The 16,720-nt window shown below is 41.0% G+C and overlaps 1 non-coding gene and 1 pseudogene across 1 annotated transcript; one reads left to right on the top strand and one right to left on the bottom strand.

The window, feature by feature from the left end:
• Nucleotides 1-2,209: 2,209 nt before the first annotated feature.
• Trnaa-agc (transfer RNA alanine (anticodon AGC)) lies at nt 2,210-2,282 on the bottom strand. The gene has a single exon. It is a non-coding gene; the product is annotated as a tRNA-Ala (tRNA).
• A 5,875-nt stretch (nt 2,283-8,157) lies between these two features.
• LOC141411269 (small nucleolar RNA SNORA51) lies at nt 8,158-8,302 on the top strand (annotated as a pseudogene).
• The last annotated feature ends 8,418 nt before the right edge of the window (nt 8,303-16,720 follow it).

Below are 16,720 nucleotides of genomic sequence, written 5' to 3'. Positions count from 1 at the left end.
CTCTTCAGTTTTGTTTCCTCACCAACTCCATGGTGACGTCAGGTGGGCATGCTGGTGAGGGCTGTCTATCTTCACTGGAGACAGGGTGAATCAGGAGAGAAGTCTCCATTACAGATCTTCTCAGGGTTCCCTAAATGGAACATTACTTAACATTACACCAAGGGAAAGTGGGAAGAGATAGGGTTGGAGGTTGGAGAATGGCAAGAAGAGATCAAGAGCACAACCTGGAGCTAAACGGCCTAGGTGAGACATAAAGGTGTCCAAGTGGCTGGATGATCTTGAAGGGTCATTATGAGAACCAAATCAAGTAAATCTTTTAGGATATCATCTGTCACATACTAGGTGTCATGTGCCTCATTATATTATTCTTATACTACATTATATCCACAACACGAGGGAACATCAAAGGCAGCATTGAGGGAAAAGGTCTAGGATTCAAATCTCACAGATTCCACAAGTTTAACATGCTTTAGATATGCAAACTGTACTACAGTTGTACAAAACTCTGTTTCTTCTGTTACAAGATTCATCCTTCACTAGCATGGGCTCCCTGGATTAACTATTCAACCATTTACAATTATTAACAGAGTGCCCAGAAAGGATGATGTTTTCTTTAGTTGAAATGGGACTGGATGAAGAAGAGGGATTGAGAAAAAAATAATTCCAGGGATCAGCTGAAGGACTTGGTGTTCACTGAGAATCCTGGGCCTCCCTTCAAGGTGAGATAAAGATGGTAAGGTAGGCTGAACTCTTTATGCACTATATGACCTTTTCATAATTCCCCTTACAGATGGAAAGCTAAAACTTGAGGAGCTTCTGAACACCCCAACCCTTACAAATCTGCTGCTTTGCCTTATATTAGGCATCTCTGATTTCTTTTTCCTTAGTCCATCCCGGTAGTACACCCATGCTGAAAGGGCTGCAGAGGATGTGAGTCATCAGATAAAGCTGGGGCCCCACTTTGAGTGGGGAGACGTGGAAAGTGGATTTGCAAGTTCATTCTCCCGCAGAGGACTCAGGCCCAGGCTGCAGGCTGAGAATTTGTGTTTCCATCTCCTTTCTCTTTATCTCATTCCTCCCTCTGTATCAAGATGGGAAAAAAAAAATGTCAGATGTTCTCTCTCTTTGATTTTCCTTTCCAAATGTACTTAATTTTCAGGTTCAACTTGTTTGAGACACTGCTACACTGGGCCCAGGCTGGCTTCCCTGGTGTTCTACCACCTGGAGTGAAAAAAATTAACCCACAGTTATCCCAAGTCACAGAGCAAGTCACTTTTTTTTTGACTTATTTAAACTTTCTCTCAAAGACTAACTCTTTAGGATATATATGTGCATTTTTGTTGTGTGGTGTTGATTAAGGGTCACAGTAAAATTTCTTCTGCATCAGTGGTGTTAAATTTTTGTGTAAGCAAGCAATAGAACAAATGCACAAATTATTTTGATAAGGGGACAAACGTGCTGTTCATATCTCCAGAATATAAAGAACCCCTGATGATGCAAGTTTTTGGCAGTAAGGGAGATACTTAGCAGACAGTAGCAAAGACTTTCATCTTTGAGGGCTTAAGCTCAATGAAAGTTCACAGAGATGTTGTTCCTAGTTGGAGTTGGCTACTCATTTCCTGAACTGACTTTGTGCATCAGAAAGCAGAGATGACTTTCAACCTTGTGACTTTTCTGTCCTAGAAAGAAAAAATAAGAAGACCAAGCAAACAGAGTCATGGGACTTCAGGGAAAACCCCTAAATAAAACATATCTGCAATCTATGCCCTTGTTACCATCTCCAATGCCATCAGCCTAGGGCAGTCAGCCATTACATCTTACTGAGGTTCCTCTTTACCTTGGCCTCCTAATCCATCTGCCAGTGTCAATGCTTGCCCAATGATTTGTACTCTGGACACACGACAGCCAGGGGAAAGTGTAAATTATGTCATCACCCCCCTGACTAACACTCTGCCTTCCCTTGTGCTTAGAGTAAACCCCAAGTTCTTACTAAGCATACATGACCCTGCATGGTCTAGTCCCTGCTTGTCCCTGTAGGTCAACCCTACTGGGCTATCCTATAGCCCCGGTAGACTTCTATTCCCTGAGAAATCTCTTTCAGGCCTGAGGACCTTGCACCCTGAGGTTCTATTTAGAAATCTTCTCTCTCTACCACCCCTTTCTTTCCAGTGACTCTTTCTCTCTTTCATTTTTAATTAATTAATTTTTTTGGTGATACTGGGGTTTGAACTCAGGGCCTCATGCTTGCTAGGCAGGTGCTCTACCACTTGAGCCACTTCACCAGCCCTTTTTTGTGTTGGGTTTTTTGTGTGTTTGTTTGTTTGTTGTGGTACAAAACAAGGGCATTCACCTTAAGTCACTCCACCAGCCCAATTTTTTGTGATAGGGTTTTTCAAGATAGGGTCTCCCTAACTATTTTCCCAGTCAGGTTTCGAACGGTGATCCTCCTGATCTCTGCTTCCTGAGTAGCTAAGATTACAGGTGTGAGCCACTGGTGCCTGGCTTCTTTTTCTCTTATTCCTTATAGATGTGTGGCTCAAGTGATAGAGCACCTGCTTTGCAAGCACAAAGCCCTGAGTTTAAACCCTAGTCCCACCAAACCAAACAAAACAAAAACCAAAGTATTTGATCTTATTCTTTAGATCTCAACTCAAATATGGTTTCCCCAGGGAGAATTTCCCTGACAACTCTATTTAAACAAGCATTCTTATTCTTGTCATTCATCTTTCTTACACAGCATTTTTGTTACTGTTTTTATTCATTAATTTTTCCTTTTTCTGATTTAACTTCTGCTTCTCACACTTGAGTGTAGCAGTTTAAAAAATCACACTTTTCTTGCTTATTGTATCCCTTCTGTCTGGCAAGCCACTTGGCACAAAGTTAGGGACTCACAACTATTTGACAAATGAAAAAAACACTTTCTTCTGATGGGGGTTTTAAACATGGCTATGTTTTCCATGAAGTATTTTGCTCTGAAAGTTTGAACTGTAATAAACTCTGTATGACAACTTGCAGTGTCAAAATCATCTGCTTGTAAATTTCTTTGAGGTTTTTTTTTTTTTACCCCCCATCCAAATCCTTATGTTTCATGGTCTTGTCCTTTATGGGTTCCATAAACAGAAATGCAAGCTTTATCTTGTCTGTTTTGTTCACTGCTGGACCTCTGGTGTCTATAACAGTGCTTGGGGTATAGCAGGCATAATCTAGTATTGCAGTTACATAAAAGCTACCCAGGGTGAAATCTCTAAATTGATTTACTGCTAAGACTAGAAACTCACAGAGCAATGGTTCTTACCGAGTTTGCAAACTGGCAGCCTATTGAAGTGCCCCACAGAATTATGCTGTTTAACCTGGGTAATATTATCAATTGTTTTAAATCAGTTACCCAACGTTTAAAACTTGGGGGTTTCATATAAAAACCCCAATGCCACCTTTTCATGAGAATCAGAGCATCAGGTCTCCTTATCACTGACTCAGTGAACCAAAGTGACTAGCAGTGTCCCTGTGGAGGTGTGTGTTGTCTCCATTTGCTTTTTCTTTTTAATTCCTTTCTCTCTCTCCTCCTCCTTGCCTTCCCCTCCTTCTCCTTCTTTTGGTGGCAAAGCTCAAACCCAGGGCCCTGGTGCACATGCTCAGCAAGCACACTACTGCTGAGCAACACCCCCGTCTCCACTTGCTTTTTATAACAGATAGTGTCAATGGCAAAACCCTATCCTATTACAATCATTCTGAAATCTATAGTGGGGGAGTTTAAAACCAAATAAATTAAGAATTCTATCCAAAAAATGAACAGAAATGAAGAACTAACTTAAAAAAAAATTTGAGACTGAGAAGGCTCCATGCCTGCTGAGCCCTTTAAAGATTTGTTCTAAGCTGTCTGCAAGTGGTGCAGTGGGTAGTGGCTGAAAAAGAAATGGTTTACCCTTGCGATCTTCTCTGTTGTTGAATTCTGGACGTGGAGGAAGACAATAAGCTGATTTCTTCCTTTCAGGAACAAGCTAACTCAGCTCATAACACTTCAAAACCACCACACCTCTAATTTCCAAAAAAAAGAGGGAACAATGAAAAGGCAATGCTTCAGCTGATTCTTGGACCATATGCCTTGAAAGCTGGCACACAGCTATGGCCTTGAGAGACAAATGGAAAGACCTGCTCCACCAGGTGGAGTGACCTGGCAGCAAGACAGCACCATCACCACCACCGTCATCATTGTGAACATCTGAGGGGCTTTTTAATTTAAAAAAATCTGAGTTTTTTATGATTTTATTAGTTGTACAGGGGGTGCATTGTGATATTTACATATGTGCTCACAATATATCTTAGTTAGATTCACCTCTCCTCCATCTTTCTCCCTCTTTTCCCTCCCTCGCTTCTTAGAACAATTTCAACAGGTTTCATTCTTTTATTTTCCATATATGGAATACAAAACACATCCACCGTATTCACCCTCATTCCCCCCTTTCCTTGTGCCCATCCCCCTCCCACTGGTACCCGTTCCCAGGTAAGATTTTAAAAATCTGAGTTTTATAAGGACTTGTTTGAAAACAAGTTAAGCCCCTGATCAATACAAGCAACTGTTTGTACTTGTCATGAAGGGGTTCCAATTACATTTGATCAGAATACACTCTGGTTATACAGGGGAGAGGATCAAAATAAGAAGTGATTTATGGGACCTAGAGATGAGTTCAGCTCAAGTAAATCTGGGCTAATTTAAGAAATGATAATTAAGTTTATATCATAAGCATTTGCTTTTTGAATTTTATATTTTGCCTCTATTCACTTGTTTTGGTCACTGCAGGGAAATAAATAGGACTGATGAGGGTAAAAACATCCAGTACTGCTGAGTTTGATTTAGCCTAGCAATTAGATACATTTTTATAAGTGCTACTAATTGTCCCTTAAAATAAACTGGAATGCTGTGAAAATGGATATCACAGTCTAAAATTACTCATCTATTTTGAAATCTAATTCATAGCTTCTCCTTAAATGTTTACAGATATAGTAAAAAATAAGACCTATCAAAATTATAAAATGTTTAAGTATAATTTATGAGGAATTTATCATTCATGATTTAATTAAGTAGTTCTCTGCAGCTGCTCAGTTTCATTCCTGAATAAAAACATCTTGCTCTAGCAGCAGAGTGGAAAGCCAGAAGTTTCACCACCATAGTTTGCTCATGTTTTCCCTTATTTTTTTCCCCTTCAAAGGGTGAGAAAACAAGAACATAGAAAATAATGATTTTTAAACTTAGAGAAGTTAACACATCATCAGTCACTCAGTAGGACACTGCTCCATGTTGTAGGACTGTGAACTTAGATTGGGATTTATCTGGACTATCTGGTCCACATTGACCCCTGGTCCTCAGCCTGGAGAAGTCAAATTTCAGAATCATTGATGAGAGCCTGTTTGTTTATTTGTTTACGTAGGTATGTATGTCTTTATGTGTTTATTTTGAGGCAGGGTCTCACTCTGTTGCCCAGGCTGATCTTGAACTGCTGGGCTCAAGCAATCTTCCTACCTCAGCCTCCCAAGTAGCTGGGACTATAGGCATGTACCACTGAGTCAGGCTGATAGGAGCTTAGTAAAAATATGTATGTCATTGGAGCTTCTGCTTATTTAATTCTAGACTGGACCTTGGACATGTATATTTTGTAAGACTTCTTCAGTATATCTAATGATTGGTTCATATTAGGGAAGTAATAGTCTAGTTCCAAAGGATTTTAGAGGCACTAGAGGGACCTGAAATGGATCTATCATCCTATGGTCTTCAAACTCAAGTGAGCCTGGTCCTCACATGGTCCTCACAGGATCCATGATGAGAACCAAGCAAAAGCCCTCCAGGCTGATTTGGTCCTTATATTCTAATTGTCTCAGATCCATGCCTCACCTGGGTGTGTGGTTATAAGAGGACTGGCAATTAGAGGGCTTGGGTTCTAGTCAAGTTCTTACTTTCATCTGGCTGTGTGAAATAAATCTTATCTTGGGTGTTGCATCTGTAAAATGAGGAATTGGACGGTCCCTAAGACAAAGAGTGCAAACTGGTGGCCCCAAGCCATATGCAACCTGTAGACTGATTTTACCAGGGCTTATGTGGTGCTTCAAAATTAATTCCAACTAGGTTCAAAATATGGATATTTCACCTAAAAAATGTAGATTTCATCTTCCCTTGGAAAGTTGGAAATTCTAGCCAACAGGGCCTCTTGTTCTTACCAGTACTATCACAAGAGCAGCGTTCACCACTTACGGGCCATAAATGGAGTTCTTACATTCCAAACAAGGCTGCCCCTCACCCACCAACCTGTTCATCCATTCATGTTCCCTGCTTGGCACCTACAGATGTTGGAGTTGTTGACTCTTGTCCCAAGGTCATTTCCAGAGCTAACATGCCTTAGTTCTCTAGATTGCAACCAGGGCTGAGGGACTTTAACCAGGCCTATGCCAGACTGGTATCTGGTAGCTGCTGGTTCCTCCTTAATCTTTGAGTTGAAAGCTGTTCTTGCTGTTCTGTTTCATGCATAGGGAGTCTCTTCAGAAGAAGGAAAAGAGTGGAGGACTGAAGGAATGTTGTGGTTGCTTCTTCAGAAAGGCTTCAGAGAACTGATTTTTCTATGTTTACAAATTCCTGAGTACAATGTACCCAAGCAGGTCTTATTTAGGTTGAAGGTTTGGTCTGCTGGTTATGTGTATTTCCAGCAAGAGCAATGACAAGACTAAATTGCCAAGTTTATGCAAATTATAATGGAAATTGTATGGCATTGAGGCCAAAATCCTTGTTCCAATATGCTAATTACTGTATGACTGGAATTACTGAAAGGAAGTGGCTTTTTGGAGAAAACAAAAAGTGGGAAAAATTATTTTCAGAGCATCTTAAGCCTTGACACTGGGCAGTCAAGATTGAGGGACTTATACTGGAAATGCTCTTGCTTGATACAGGCCTGCTAGTGAATGAATCCAGGCTCACAGTTACAGGGTGTGTTGGTGGGGGGATTGACCTAATTAGAATGCATCTTTCATTACACTTTCACCTAAACTCCTTTGAAATATGCCAGATGTCAAGAGTGGCCAGTGGAGATATTATTCTTAGTTTCTCAAGACAAGTTAGTGTCAAAATCATCCTCTCTATGATTGTCTAATTCAAGCCTCACAACTGTGGGCATGATTCAAAAGATAGACAAAACTGGAACCCAGAAACCAGAACCCAGAAACCAGCGCAAGTAATGGATATCTTATGCAAGTGACAAAAAATGCCTACTGGATGTTTTAAACTGCTGGGAAATAAGCAATGTGCTATGGAAATGGGAGAAGGTATCATTTAGAATAGCCTGGAAGGTTGGGTTGAGATGGCAGATGAAACAGCAAGGAACACTTGGGCAAAGGGGCTGGCAATCGTAACACGTTTGATGTCTGCTGTGACTGGAGTTAAGGTTTCTCGGGTGATAAGAGAAATAAAAAGGAGTGAGAATTGACAAGAAATAAGTCTGGAAAGCTAGGCTACAGCCACGTTGAGAAGGTCTCGCGTGCCACACTAAAGCAGTGGATTATTTTTAGGTGACAGTGAGTCATTTAAGACTCTTGACTGAGGCATCAGAATTATCATATTGTTATTTAAAAAAAAAAAAAAGACTCTCCCTGAAGTGTGCAGCATGGACTGGAGAGCTGGGGTTGATGGGATAAGGAGGGAAGAGCCCAAGTTATCTTGAGGTTCTAACTTGGATTTGTCATTATCTTCTACTTTGAATCTAAAAATTAGAATATCTTTAAATTATATATTTTGTTCAGTGATATACATTAATTAATGTTAATTTAAGGTTAGACTTGAGGAACAGCCCTCCTAGTAAACTGACTTTGGGGGTGGGGGGTTAGGGATTCAGATCAGGGCCTCCGGTATACTAGGCAAGTGCTCTGCCACTCAGCTATACTCTAACTCCCTAAATCACTTTTGTGATGAAGAATTCACATTAGGTCTCCTGGCGCTTACCACAGGCTGTGTTCTTACACTGACCACAATAAAAAGAGGAAGCAATAGCCAGGCGCTGCCGCACGCCACATAATCCTAGCTACTCAACAAGCAGAGATCAGGAGGACCTCAGTTTAAAGCCAACTAGGGCAAATAGTTCTCAAGACCCTATCTCGAAAAAACCCATCACAAAAAAAAAAGGGCTGCTGGTGTGGCTCAAGGGGTAGGGCCCCGAGTTCAAGGCCCAGTACCGCAAAAAAAAAAAAGGAGGCAAAGTAAATCTACCTTATATACATCTCAGTCCAGGTCCTGTGGCTGCTCTATATTGTGAATGGGGAGACATGGAGTGGGAGAAAATAAAATGACTATCTACGATTTTGTTCTAATGTACTCCTTTTTTAAAAAGTATAACCAACACCTCCACAGTTCAGATATTTAAGGGTCCCCAAATTTTATGAGTTTATGAAACCTTTTCCTCTCCTTCTCTTTGTGAATTTCTTTGGGTCTATTTCTTTTCCTTCATCTTTCTTACTTCACTGGAATCCAAGCAATTTTGCAGTACTTATGAGCTGTCCAACAAAGTTCAGGCATTGAAGCAAAGATGATGGTTTCAGATATAGTTTGGAGCTGAATGATCCTCTACGTGGCTGCAGAAGGCTGAGAATGTTGTGAGATGCCTGGACTGGAAATTATGAAGTCTAATGTGGCAATAAACCAATAAGCAAGAAATCTGATTATGACAAGATGAGGGAATACAAAATAAGCATAACTCACCGAGGGGAGATGAAACATGCACACCTACTAATATTCCCAGTGTGTTTTACACCACTCTTATGTATGGAACCTGTTTCAGCCTCATGGAAAATGGATGATTTTCAGTGCAGTCTACCAATGACAGTCCTTTGGAAACTTTGAAGGGAATGGGAGCACTTCTATATAAAATACAGTTACAACCATGTGAAATGTCTTGTTTCTGGGCCTGGTATTACTGCCCTTCTCAGTTACAGAAATACTTAAATGTTCAATTCCTATACATATGGAAAATGACAGCGGATAAGGAATATAAGGCTGTTTCATGAATTTCACATTACATTCTGCCACCAGTGTGTATGGCTAAAGAAAAATTTAATGACAAAGAAAGGCTGAACTTCATATTTCATTATTTTGCTAATACTTTCATTATTTTGGAGAACTACTTACAAACTTCTTTGTGAGTATTTTTATTAAATATTACTATTCCTAATTATAAATCAGTATCTTAATAAAATAATACAATTTCAGGATGCTTACGTTGGAAAGATGGCAAAGAAACACTTATCACACTCACAGAATTCACTTTTATTTTAAAGTATAATTTTTCTTTTTCCCAGAGAAACTCCCATACTGAGCAAAGTAAAGAAGTAGAGTTGAAGTCCCTTGCTTCCAAGCTTCTAAAAAGGTGACAGTGATGAGCACTAGGATGCTTTGGTAGCAATTCTCTGTTGATCATAAAAGTCACAGCTAACTCAAAGGTTATCTGCTCTTCTTCCACCAATATACCACAGTCAAGGTTAAGGTCTCCAGAGTCAGGCAGGCTTGACGGAAAATGAGTGCATTATTCTAGCTGTGAGGTCTGGAGGAAGCTATCTAAACTTTCCATGTTTCTGTTTCCTCATCTAAAAAATGGAGACAATAAACATTTAGGTTTTTCTTGGTATTATAAATGAGGTGATTCATCAAAAGTAGGTTATCAGCTGGACACTGGTGGCTCACCCCTGTAATCCCAGCTACTCAGGAAGCAGAGATCAGGAGAATCGCAGTTCGAAGCCAGCCCAGGGCAAATAGTTTGGGAGACCTTATCCCACCTCTTCCTCCCCCCCGAAAAAAAACTGCAAAAAACCAGCTGGTGGAGTGGCTCAAGTGGTAGAGGGTATGCCTAGCAAGTGTGAGCCCTTGAGTTGAAACCCCAGAACTGCCAAAAATTAAAAAAGGGAGGTAATTCATCAAGAGTAGGTACTCAACTGCAATACTGTTGACATTTGGGGCCAAACAATTCTTTGGTGTGGGGGAAAGGGGCGTCCTGGGCATGTATAGTAGCTTTCTTAGACTCCATCATTAATTGCCAGCTTCACCTCCCCCCACCCCTTCTCCTCTAGTCTTCACAATTAAAATGCTCCTGGGTATTGTCAAATGTCTCCTGCTGGGGAAAATACTCCCTTATCCCAACCAGTGACTTTAAGAATGTACCTGGCACACATTACTGTTATCATTCTGTGGGGTTTTTTTTGGGGGGGGCAGTACTGGGGTTTGAACTCAGGGCATCACACTTACTAAGCAGGCGCTTTACCACTTGAGCCACTCCATCAGCCCCTTTGTTATCATCCAGTATTCAGTGAAGAAACAGCAATTTTGTGCTCACAGAATCTTTATTCCTTTTCTTCGGCCTTTTTTCTTCAAAAAAGAAAAAAGTCAAGCGTGGAGGTGTGGCTCAAGCATTAGAGCACCTGCCTAGCAGGTACAAAACTCTGAATTCAACCCCTAGTACTGCAAAAAAAAAAAAAAAAAAAAAGTCAAATGCAAGGAGTAAGGAAAAGACAATGAAAGAACTATAATCAGCTCCAAACAGTTGGGTTAAAAGTAGTGATTTTCTGTCTTTCTTTCACTCAGAAGGAGGTGACCCAATATGCAACCCACGGATACTTCCCAATATTTCCTGAATCTTCCCAGGCCCTGCAGCTGTCAGAGTAAAGAGAAACATGGCCACCGTGCCACGCTTGCTGAGCGCAGGGAGAGACAGCATGGTTAAATCATCACACGCCATTGTGATGTCTCTAGTGAGACAAGCCATCCCGAATGTAATTCCCGTGTATTTCATCACCTCTCACTTCCCACCATAGCTATTACTTAACCCACTGACCTAGAGAGCTGCTTATTAACGTTTAAAACATGTGGAAGTGTTCGTGGGCTTTGAACAAATCATGAAGAAGTTTCCGATTTGCTTTTAGCTCATTGCCCTTGAACCATTACACAAGTACTTCTTTGAAGCGTTATTCTGTCATTGCTGTAAGTGTGGCATGTATTTTCTTTAAGGTAAAATGAACAATTTAGGAAAAAGAATCTCTCCCTCCCCCATGCATGTAAGCTGTTATTCATTTAACGAATAGTGATGAGCTCTATTGTACTGGACTTGCTACAGGAGGGAGGTCACTGTGCAGAGACATGGCAGTTATCTTCTGGTTGCTTGTAGTGCTGGGAGCCAGAAGGCTGGGAGACACAAGCAAGACAGGGGAAATTCAGTACCATGTGAAATGCCTGGGCACACAGGGAACAATGGGAACAGGTCCTAGGGCTCTAGACCAGTCTTCAGGGGTTAGCGATGTCTCCTCCATTTTGAAAACCAAATAAAAACCAAATCAAAAGAAAACTATCCCAGTACTCTCCCCTTCTAAATAAATAAATAGTCACACTGAGACAAATACAGAACTCAATCAGGTGGGGAACCTGGAGGGTGGTGACATCTGAGCCTCATATATGTGAAACCTGAGAGCATTTGAAGATAACTATTTAATTTGACATAAATATTTATAAACTCCCAACTTCACTCCGGAAAGTATTTGGTGTAGCTAAATTTTTAATTTTAAGTAATAAAAGTAATATATGAGTGTATTTGAATAAATGTTCACACAGTATAAAAACAGAGAAGAAGAAATATCTTCCCTCCCATCCCCAAAATTTATCCTCCTTCCCAAAGATGATTACAGTTTGGCACATGTCTTTTCAATAATATATTTACATACAAGGTGGAGCCAGATAAAATAGTCTTCTATTGTTTTTTTGCCAGTCAAAAAGCTGAATTGACCACAGTTGTAGGGTTCAACTGAACATTGCACCTACTTTGTATCGTCCTACATATATTTTTCTATGAGCTCCTCCAGGCTTTTCACTGTACATCTTTAAACTTTATGTGAACAGAAATCAATCTTACATCCCTGGCACATAGTATCTCTAAAATTACTAGTGAAAATTAAACTTGAGAGATGGGTTAAGGCTACAGAGAGAGAAGAGATGCTGGGGATAGTAGATACTGGGAAAATTCACCAAAAGCCACACTTTGACAAATCATTCCTGGTCACCTGAGGTCAGTATGTGTGCAAGGCCCAGTTCCTTCCAAAGGGCCCAGTGTGCAAGGTTATGAAGCGTTCCAGTGCACAAACAAAAGAACACCCAGTCCCTCTCTCTGGGCTTGGCTGGCTCTCAGTGCTGCTGTAATTTACCTCCCAGCCACCCAGGGCTCTGCAACTGCTCTGTGCCGGGCTCCAGGCTGTCTGGGAGAGAGGCCGGCTGGCTCCAAGACCCAGGGGCCGCAGTCTGGGACTCAGACTAAGTTTTTGTGTTAATAACAAACGTTAAGTTATTTTCTGATGGCTGCTGGAGTCTTAGGACACTACCTTATCCCTCCTAGATTATTGCCTGGTATAATCCTTCATCATTTGCTATTTTTCGTAATAATGCCCTAGGAGGGTAATTGGAGTGGAAGCAAAGCTGGATTTATGATCAGAAATTTGTGCTTAAGTGTCTACTGCACTGTTTATTAAAACAGATAGACTTTGGCTAAATCACTTATCCTCACTGAGCCACAGTTAGTTTTAATAACAGGGCCTCCATCAAATGGAGATAGTAAGAGATGTATCTGGCGTTTATTGGGTGCTTACTATATGCCAGGCGCTGTTGTCAGTGCTATGCAAGTATATCTCAGGTAATTGTCATTCATCGTAGCCACAGGCCATGGTGAGGACCCTATTCTCAGTCCAGATGAGGAAACTGAGGGGCATAGAAGTGAAATAAATGTCCAAGGTCACATGGCTAGGGAGTGAAAGTAAGGAAAGCCAGAAATGCAGGCATGAAGTTGGGTTGTTTTCAACAGCTCTTCTTGGCTGGAGCTAGCCAGGGCAAAGAGTTGGAGAATACTTTTTGCTGGTAACTTTTGCACCCTGCCCCCCATCAGAGAATCATAACATTTTAGAGCTGGATGCAAACTTGGAGATTGCCAGGGGCAAACTTCTCATTTTCAGACAGCAGGACATGGTCCCAGACCATTCAGGGGGCCTTGGTCAGGTTCAAGCTTGCTGGTGAGAGCTGGGCATAGATTTTGCTACCCAACAGCTGTGTCATTTCCATGGTTTTCTCCATTTGGTTAAATACCACAAACAATTTTGTTTTAAAAACTGTTTATTGTGGAAAAATTATACATCTATAATACTATCAATAGTATAATGGATCCCCACAGCCTGCCACCCAGCTTTAACAACCACTTGTTCAATCTTGCTTCATCTTTATTCCCACCCATTCCCTACCTCCCTCTCCCTCTCTCCCTCCCACTGGTAAATTCTGAAGTGAATCTCAAACAGCATAACATTGCATCATAAATATGGCACATATCTCTAAACTGTAAGGACTCTATTTTTAATACTAGCTCAATGCTAGAATCACACCTTAAAAATAGTCAACTTCCTTAAAATCATCAACTACCCTGTTGGGGTTCAAACTGTCCTAATTGCCACACACTTTCATTTTTATATAGAGGGTTGCTTTGTAGCAAGCAAGGTTTGAACTTTTCTCCAGGGTAAGAAACTGGAAGTTACAGGGGTGTTAAAATCAATTCCTGCTCTTTAGTTCTGAGGAGTTAAGTGTGAAGTTGGGAACTTAGCACAGTGTTAACCTGGGACAACAGCACACTGCAGTGAGTGGAGAGGTAGCTCATAGTGGTTGACCAGGCTGCCTGGGTCCCCAGCCTGCTCCATCACTTACTTAAGTGATCTTAAGTAGCTTATCTGACCTATCAGGAAGATGGGGCTCAAAAGCCAGGTATGGTCATACATGCAATCTCTAGCACTCAAAGGTTGAAGCAGGAGGATGACAAGTTTGAGGTCGGTCTGGGCTATATAGCATGACCGTGTTTCAAAAAAAACCCCCAAACAGATAATAGACCTCTCAAAGGGTTGTTTGAAGGAGTAATGTGAGGTACAGGTACTTGAATCACAGATCTCTTAATTATTCAGTAGACATTAGCTAGTATTATATCCTGACAGGGTTATGACCCATTAAGAAGTCTTACAGGCATTCCCAATAGCAAGGTGGGTAGCTCTGTTTATTATCCACAAATGCATAATTACTATTATGTATGATTACTATAATGATGATGGTGGTGGTGGCGGTGGTTTTGGCCAAGGCTCATTTTTAAATTTGCAAGTCAATGCTGTTGGTGTCTTTGTGCCTTCTGCAGCTCTCACGCACTCTCTCTTCACACCCTCCTCCAAGCTTAGTCAGGAACACTCAACCCCTGCAGCCACATCTCCAAGGTGTTCTTCCAGAGGGACCCAAGGCCTAGAAGAGAGCACAATCCTAAATGAAATGGGAGCCCACATTGGTGGTGTACTTCTGTAAACCCAGCACTTGGGAGGCTGAGGCAGGAGGATGACAAGTTTGAGGCCAGACTGGACCACGTAGTGAGTTCAAGGTCAGCCTGGGCTATATGGTGAGACCTGGTCTCAAAACAAAACCCTTCTAATTGAAACAGGCAGTAGCAGAGGGGTCACTATAACCCCCTACACTCTGGAGACCATTCACTCTGGACTGCCCAATGCCTGCTGTATGCCCGTTACCCCTTTCACACAAAGGAGTATCCAAATCAGTGTGGACGATAAAGTATATACCACCTTGCCTCCACCAAACACAAAACATCAGGTGTGTTTTTGAAGAACATACATTCTAGTCATCTTTCCCTACTCATATTCTTCCTCTTGTCTGCCCTTCCCCGGGGCCATAAGTACACCCATCACCAGTGTCACTTTAACCACAGGAGGCTGGGAACCAGCAATGACCAGAACTCCTTCTGAAGCTAAGCATGGTTTATACTCAGCACAGTGTGACAAGGGCCTCACTGCTATCTTTTCCATAGCGGAGACAGTTTTTAATCAACCAAGAATTCAAGGGGCTGGTGGAAAAGAATTCAAACCCCAGTAACACACACACTCACACACACACACACACATACACACACACACAGAAAAAAGAATAAGGCAGTGCCTAATCTGAGATCATTTATTTGCAATTTTTAGGAACTGCACATAGATTATAAACAACTCTGTCTCCTGTCCCCCACCAATCAGGAAACCTGATTTATCTGTACCCTTCTTGTGTTAAATACATATTTACTTCTTGTATTTACTCAACTACTTAAGACTTGTAGTCTTAAAGGATTTCTTAGTCCTGTAGCAGTGCAATGTGACTTATTTATCAGATCAGAAAGAAAATGTAAAAAGATGAAAGGGTCACAATGAAGTTAACAGATTTGGATTATGCAAATTAAGAATAAGAATAATAAAGACATTGTGTGTCCTGGGGCCAAAACAAATCCTGCTGAAATAACAACTAGGAAAAAGCACCAAGATGCACAATTTGTCAGTAATTCAGTTTTGTAAACATTCGGTGCCTGCTGAGTGCATGCTTTGTTTTGAGCAAGCACTTCAGTAGATTCAAGGTTGAGTTACAGTGCAGTTTCCTCAAAGAATTTATCATTTGATGGAGAGACGCTGGTAAGATTACAAATAATTCTTGTATAAGGCAAAAGATGTGTGTCTTAAGAACTGTCCAAACTATGTGTGGAGGAGATTTATGAGTTCTAAATGTGACTCTAAAAGTTCAGAAATATCCTAAATTCTGGGAGGCAACATGGATTTAGATAAGGGGATTTAGATATGGTTATTTATTTGTGAGCAATGTTCCTATCCTAGGAAGTTCTCAGGAGTGATTGTTGATAATGATGAAAATCTTTTGGTCTCATATTATCCCGTGTATGTATGACAGTAAAGTTTTTACCTGTTATCTATTTATTGTTGTGGTACTGGGAATGGAATAGGGACCTCATGCATGAGGAAGTGCTCTACATTTGAGCAAAGTCCCCCAGGGTTTTTAATTCACCCTACACACTGCCCCACTTCTCTCTGCACTTCTCCAGTCTGTTCTCTAATGTTCATTCTTTCATCTTCACCTCAAATTGTTTCCAACCCTCCCCCTACCCCCTTGTACACACACACCTAGACCTTCTTAGGCCTTTCTCTTCTGGGGCCTTCATCTGAGGGTTACCCAGAGCTCCCTGATCTCCCCTTTATCTCTTGCCTCATCCCCTCCTTTCTCATACCAATGAACTTGAAAACTTCCAGAGATAAATCCTTGGGTCTACTTTTTCACTTCTCATGCATTGCTCAACTACTTGCAGTCTGCTGAATTCTGACCTCATAAACTAGCTTGTGTTTGAACTTGGTGTGTGATTAAACTTGTCAAAGACCTCCAGGATAACTAGGGAAATGAGATATTACAGTACCTGAGAACAGGACTTTGTACTCTGCCTACCAAGAGGGCCAATACTGCTTCAAATTTTTTGTAGGTTAATTATCTTGTGCCTCAGTTTCCTCATCTGCAACATGGGGGTGGAGAAGGGTACTTACTTTAAGTGAGTTAGTGTATATGGTGGTAGGTGTTGTCAGTTCTTATTATAATTACAAACTCCCATTGATATTTTTATATCAATATAAATCTTATATTGACTTCCCTCTACAAGACTGATACAGTTGAACACTCCTATTTTCCTGAACATCTCATTTTGGTTTTTTTGTTTGTTTGTTTTGTTTTTGGTGCTGGGATCAAACCTGACAAAGCCTTTATTTTTTATTCTAGAGTGTGGCAACACTTCAGTCCATAAAATAAAACAAGTGACTCCAGTGC

The sequence above is a fragment of the Castor canadensis genome, chromosome 9 (assembly GCF_047511655.1).
Source record: "Castor canadensis chromosome 9, mCasCan1.hap1v2, whole genome shotgun sequence".
Classification (NCBI taxonomy): Eukaryota; Metazoa; Chordata; class Mammalia; order Rodentia; family Castoridae; genus Castor; species Castor canadensis.
The sequence above is the reverse complement of the archived record's forward strand: the minus strand, read 5'-3'. Positions and strand labels throughout refer to the sequence as shown.